At 33.3% G+C, this 6,991-nt stretch overlaps 2 protein-coding genes across 2 annotated transcripts in view; one reads left to right on the top strand and one right to left on the bottom strand.

The window, feature by feature from the left end:
- The window catches only part of LOC149772614 (uncharacterized), a 419,962-nt gene that overhangs the window by 213,531 nt on the left and 199,440 nt on the right, over positions 1 to 6,991 (bottom strand). The gene's annotated exons all lie outside the window — the stretch shown is intronic.
- The window catches only part of LOC149772619 (uncharacterized), a 36,919-nt gene continuing 30,302 nt past the window's right edge, over positions 375 to 6,991 (top strand). Inside the window, exon 1 of the mRNA XM_089947560.1 lies at positions 375 to 477. The gene's annotated coding sequence lies outside the window, so the exon portion shown is untranslated. The remainder of the gene's footprint in view (positions 478 to 6,991) is intronic.

Below are 6,991 nucleotides of genomic sequence, written 5' to 3'. Positions count from 1 at the left end.
ACTGTTAACCCAGTCGTAGAAATAGCAGAGGTGGAATACAGTTCTTGCTTTGAGAACATATTTCCTGTAGCAAAGATACAAATATACTGTTTTTCTGTAAAATACTGCGTCGACATACGTCTTAGGCATAATTTTGTCTTGCATAAATAGCCGAGGACATTCCGAATACTTTTCCTTAGTCAGTGTTCCCAGGCCATTCTCCGCTCCATCGTTCAAACCAACAACGAGGAGTAACGGGGTAGAGAGCGGTGCTGATACCAGACTAATAGTTCTCTGCATTCGCAATTCCTCGGTCAATTCATGTTTTTAAAATGGTCGAGTAAGTCCGAATTACAGGTATTGACATACATTCGAGGTATGATTCGTGAGACGAACCTCAAACTGCTAAGTGGAATCCTGGGAGAGAGCAAAGCGATCGCATTCTTACTTCGTCTAGTTGGCCTTTAGTCAGAGTCCGGAGTGTCGCCAATTTTGCTGGTGAGCATTAGCATATTTAATGATATCTTGATTGTTTCTAACCGCTCCTGTATTTTTACAGCATTGCTGCCAACATGTTCGAACTGAAACATTTGTCTTCTTATTAACATTATCGAGAGGTCGATTTGAGCCTTGCAACAGGGTCAGGTGGGCAAAATCGGATCAGTGGTAGACAAAAGTATCAGTCTTACAACTTAACCAGGCAAATCTAAAAATTATAAAACTCAAGTCTGCATTGTTTCTTACGTGCTTGTTGACGTGACTTTCCGACTGAAATGAATGGTTATGAACACTTCTAAAATTCATTTTTAAACATTTCTTTCAGAAAGGCTGGGTCACACATAGTCAAAAACTCAAGCTTGTGCTACACACAATGTTCTAGCTTCAGTTTTACTTAGGATAAAAAAGAAAGCTATAATAAATCACAAACATGCAGATTTAAGTTTTGGTTAGCTACATGAATATAATTTACAAAAGATAGGAATTCTACGTAATATCATTCTAATGTGAATAGTAAAAGAGAGTATATCTTCAAGTTCTGTACCGTAACTTAGCTTAACGTATTCATAGAAAATCTACACAGAAAACAATTGCATTTCAATATATGTTGTGTATCTATTTCATCTTATTTGAAATGATTTCAACCGTGTTCTTTCCAAATGAAGATGATTTGGGGCCAAATAGCCAATAGTTCGCCAAAAATTGGGTTCATTTACAAACAGTGATCATACATTCACTAACAGTTTTTTATTTATTCGAGACATTCAATATCACATTTCATTATTACATTCACAGGTGTCTCGGATTTATTCAATTTTGCAATAAATATATACTTTTGTAGCATTATACATTTTGAATCGGTGATTATACAGTTAAACTGTTTGACATGTCGATCATCATTAGTACCCCTTGTATATCGTATTACACAGTTAATAAGGGCACATGTGTTAGTCTATGTGTATGTGCTAAGAAATTAGTTTACAAAACTGCGTACAAATTTATACTTTTTTCAATAATACATTGACTATCCACCTCATGATACAAAATTCAAAATGTGATTTCTCTAGGTGAACCTTTTTGCACTCTCAGAATACCATATTTAAACTCCGTATCGACGTTATACAACTGATAAGTGCAAGTCATCACTCTGCTAAACTGAACACAGTAACGCTAATTCAAATTGAACCCAATGAGTTCTATACCTGTCTGAATAAAAATCCTTAACTACAGTCATCATCCATCATTATATTCCAATGTCGATATTGACAATATAATATAATATAATATAATATAATATAATATAATATAATATAATATAATGTAATATAATATAATGTAATATAATATAATGTAATATAATATAATATAATATAATATAATATAATATAATATAATATAATGTAATATAATATAATGTAATATAATATAATATAATGTAATATAATATAATATAATATAATATAATATAATATAATATAATATAATATAATACTTTCATTATAACACTTCTTTCTTTAATATGCCATATATATATATATATATATATATATATATATATATATATATATATATATATATATATATATATATATATATATATATATGCATTTATTTACCCATGAGTAGAATACTGATCGAAGAGATTTATAAACTTTAGTTCGAACTATAACACAAATTTTTCATTAGTTTTCCTAATTACATCAGTTGCATGCCATCAATCTGTTCCATATAATTTACAGAACTCTGTGGCCATTAGTTATTTAGTCTTCCTAGCCTTTTTTATATAATTAACACACCTATTCATGATCGATTAGACATGGAAGGAAAATGACTGTTGCACGAGCTGAGCCTTTTGTAATATGTTTAATGATGCGAAATCAGAAGAAGAAAAAAACAGTATCTTCTTGACCTATGCCGATGTGCATTGCATGGAAAATGATACAATCAATCGTTTCCTGTGAAATTTGGTGATGGATTATCAAATGTTTGAAATGACTTATTTTGGAACATATTGTAATGATAGGCGGCGAAACTCCGCACAGATATATAGCCAAACATCCAGCTACAGGTTGTTATTATAACCCTGCATAGCGAAACAAAAAGCAGGTAAATATCCAGACAAAGAATTTTATAGTTTATCAAATTTTAAAAAAAGTTAACAATATTCAGCATTTATACTGTCGAATAGTATTTCCACTCACGGAAAGAAATGTATGTGAATCACGCATCGCTGTGACAGTAACATATTGACTGCAGGCTATAAATTTCGAAATTACTGACATAATGCACGCCAAAAGTACAATATAGACATTTAAAAGTAGTATTTGACATCTGTACATTTTCAAGTCTAGCCAATAGGTTAAAGAAAGGATGATTACGGATGCTAGTTTTAATATGTATGATTAATCATTATAAAATAAAAATATTACCAGGATTGTTTACAATGGATATAAATAAAAATCCATTTGTCAACAATCTCATTCAACAATATGCCAATTATTAACTGTATATCAAAAATTATCAGAGATATGTGTGACAATTATTAGTGCGGTTACATTATTAAGATTAGCAAAGCATAAGTGACAAATAATATATTGTTACGAGTCTATGCTCTTAAAATAAGTAACAGAAAAGAGAGAAGAACTTTAAAAAAATTAACAAATAATATATTTCACAAAAATACAAAGTAAAAAATGAAAAAAAGAACTTTCATTATTGCGAATTAAATCCCAAAAAATCCAAGAATTAAAAGACACAAGTCCTAGTAATAAAAAGTCTTGAATAAGATTCAGTTCAAGTCCCGAAAAGATTAAAAATCGAAGGCGACGACATGTCAGTTATAGCCGACGAATTACTGATGTGTCTACAGTCTCTTGTTGAATCACATAAATATTATTTCAGGTTTGAATTCAATATAAATTCCAATGAATGTCTTTATCCGAGTCTTTTGTCAAGGCACTTTGTATTTCCATTGAAAACAATCACGTGAATTCAATAATTTGAACAAAACATTCAGCCCAAACAGGTCACAACATAATAGAACTTCAAGTGCTAGAAGTTAAAGCATTACTGACCCTGATCAACATATTTTCCACTGAATAATAATTCGGTTAACAAGCTCATACTCATAGAGAATAACGAAACTAGTATTAGTTGTTTACATAAATGAAATAATGAAATACAAAAGTCAATCAAGTCAAGCAGAAATGAACTCAGTTTTGGACAGGGTCAAGATCAGCAGACAATGTTACATTACAATAACATGTAATGAAATAATAAAAAAAACTAACATACAAATAATTAAAATAAATATACATATTAATATTTTGTGCTTTAAAGATTTCAAACCAGTTAGTTTTTTGCACATGTTTCAAAGAAAGATTTTCGTTTTGCAATTTTAACAATATGAACAATTTGTGGTACAAACAGAAACAAATAACTTGACATAGAATTCCCCTTTCGTTAGCTATCAGTACGTTACAGTCTGGCATACTGTTTTCTGCCACAGGTAAATGCATCATTTGAAAGTGGTTATGGAAAGAAATGGACAACTCAGCGGGAATTAGTCTAGTTTTTTGAAGGGGCCACTAGAAATTTGACATGGGCGTTTACTTTTTCTTCATGCCTCCGCTATTCGTTACATGACTGGATAATACAGTAAAGTTCACATGAGTTTTTGTTTTTCCACACATCGCGTTGGGAGAGTGAGCACAATTATATTCTATGAAAAGACATGAAAAGTCTGTTGGGATGCATGGGCAGACGGTGGGGGACTTCCATTTAATCCGCTCTATGCTCTCTGAACTCTTACCACGACGAACAGAGAAATGAAAAGTAGTGTAAATTTACCTCAAAATTATGTTTAAGATATTGATTTATATAATAGCGGAATACAATATTGTATGAAGAATGAACATGAATCATACTTATTTTATAATCTAAACTGAATAATATATTATTGACGAAAGTGATAGTGTTGTTGTTTCATGAAAAGTAACTTGTTTCTGATATATCATAGGTAACACAATACAGATACATTGTCACCAGGAAAAGTATTGTAAAGTTATTACAATTTTTGGCTGTGATTAATGTTATGCAGTTTCCCTGCTTGTGAATAATAACTGTGTAGATATTTATATTTTTGTTTTAATTTTTTTTAAATATTATGACGGTCAGTAGATTCGATGCTGACTTGTTTGTGATACATTTTGACACCCATTAGAAGCGGTTGTGTTATCATCATAATATTCTTCCTGCAAAATGCCAGCTGCTCTAGCCAGCATCAGGGCAAGGAGAGAAATTGATGATGCAGATTTTCTTCTCTTTATGTTTCATTTCTGTCCTTGAATATATAATGCACCCATCAGGCGTGTGAGTGGCAGATGTTCAGTACATCAGAACCAGAAGGTTGTCATTAATTTACTAGCCAATGGTTACGCTTCACTATTGATAAACATGTTACTAATGTAGGTGTTTTAACAATCCATAATTTGGTTGTTTAGAAAAAGTTAGGTTGTGGCACATTCAAGTACCAGGCGTGCAGCACTGAGGTTTTATTCTTCAATGTGATACATCCGTATGTTTCTAACGAGCCAGTGGCTCATTTTAATGCAGCTTTTGTTGAATCCTAAGTAGATGACTATGTGAAAATTAGAGTAAATTTATAATCCCGGCAGGCATGGAAGAATGTGTGGTGTATTTGGTTAAGATAAACTTACGGTCTTGTTATCGTCGACTTTTCGTTTATTTCTTCTTCCAGGCATGGATTCTGTTTTGATCCAGATGTACATTTGTGAGCACTGCTTTGCATAAGTTTAGTCTGATTTTTCCTTCTTTGTCTCTGTTGCAAACAATATAAAACATCTTTATGGCTTGAACGCAAAATAACATGTTTATTCCATTCAGCTGCTTATATATTATATAGGATGATATATGAGACATATATCAAACTATCCATTTCATATGTCTCATATATCATCCTATATAACATACTCGTGCAAAACGTTATTTATTTATTTCAACATTGTAATGTGATGTTTATTTCATATTTAGATACGTATTCAAAGTTGGACATAAGTAAAATAATCATGTTGCACATAAACGTTAAAGTGGATCTGATTTTTAAAAAAAGAAAAGAATATGGACGTCTTTTTCCTGACAGAAACATGGCTAAAAACATCACGCGATGAGCCCAAGTGTGTGGATCTAACACCCACTGGTTACTCAATCAATTCGTTCCCCCGTAATTCTCGCGGAGGTGGAATTGCTTCATAGTAAAGAACTCCATGATAAAACGTCTTAACCACACCACAACATTCAATTTCGACCTCACATCGTTTGAACTAGTCCAAACAACAATCACACCGGAGCAAAGGTCAGTCCATTTTGTCTGCCTGTGCAGCCTTTCTCCTAGTAGAAAAAAACTAGCTTGGCTGACACTCTCTTTTTGGAGCAGTTTCCGAATCTCCTGGACTATGAAAATTTGAAAGGTGGCACCCTGTTTATTCTTGGAAATTTCAACTTTCACTTTGACTGTCTCGGAAACCCAAATACACCAAAACTCATAGATTACATTAATGTTTTCAACCTCAAACAATCAGTTAACCAACCCACCCATAAACATGGTCACATTTTAGACTGGATTCTTCATAGATCTGATGATAACATTATACGGTCCTCCCTGGTATCCCATGACTTTGGATCAGATCACCTCTGCATTATAAACCATCTTGACGTATCAGTCCCTAACCCTCCACCTTTATCTGCTGCTAAATAGAACTAAACTAATGCACTACATCCAAACTAACATCACAAGTTGCTTACCTCTTACCGCAGAACAACTCGAAAACTGCCTGCGTTTATTGCTTGACAAACATGCCCTAGGTACCAAGTGCAGAGCATCAATTCAAAAGTGTTCTCCATGGTATAGCGGTGTTAGGGACCAGCTTCGCACTGCTAAAAGAGACCGCCGTAAAGCTGAGAGGCTTTGGCTTTCCACCAGACTCACTATTCATAAGCAAATATATGAAGCCGCTAAGAAGAATGTCACAAATATAGTTCATGCAGCGAAATCAGCCCACTATACTACTAAGATCATGGAAAATTTCAGCTGCAAAGAGCTCTTTGAGATTACTAACAAGCTAATGTCAAGGAACAAATATACACCACTTCCAACTACCTTCTCTCCAGTCGACCTTCCGGACATGTTTGCAAATTTCTTCCGTGACAAAGTACAAACCATTAGAGATAAGCTTGAGAACGCAATTCCAAATGACTGATCGTCACCATCCAGTTGAGATACAGAATTTGAGCGGCAACCATTAGCAGCATTTGAACCCGTCTCTATGGATTTCTTACGTACAATCCTGATGAAGAGTGCACCAAAGTCATGTGAACTTGATCCAATTCCAACATCACTGCTGCTTGAGTGTTTAGATCCAGTATTGCCTTCACTAACTGATGTCATTAATACCTCTCTCTCATCTGGGGAATTCCCATCATTTTTCAAAACTGC

Source organism: Sinohyriopsis cumingii, unplaced genomic scaffold (assembly GCF_028554795.1).
Source record: "Sinohyriopsis cumingii isolate HCF-2022 unplaced genomic scaffold, ASM2855479v2 utg001339l, whole genome shotgun sequence".
In the NCBI taxonomy this organism is placed as follows: domain Eukaryota; kingdom Metazoa; phylum Mollusca; class Bivalvia; order Unionida; family Unionidae; genus Sinohyriopsis; species Sinohyriopsis cumingii.
The sequence above is the reverse complement of the archived record's forward strand: the minus strand, read 5'-3'. Positions and strand labels throughout refer to the sequence as shown.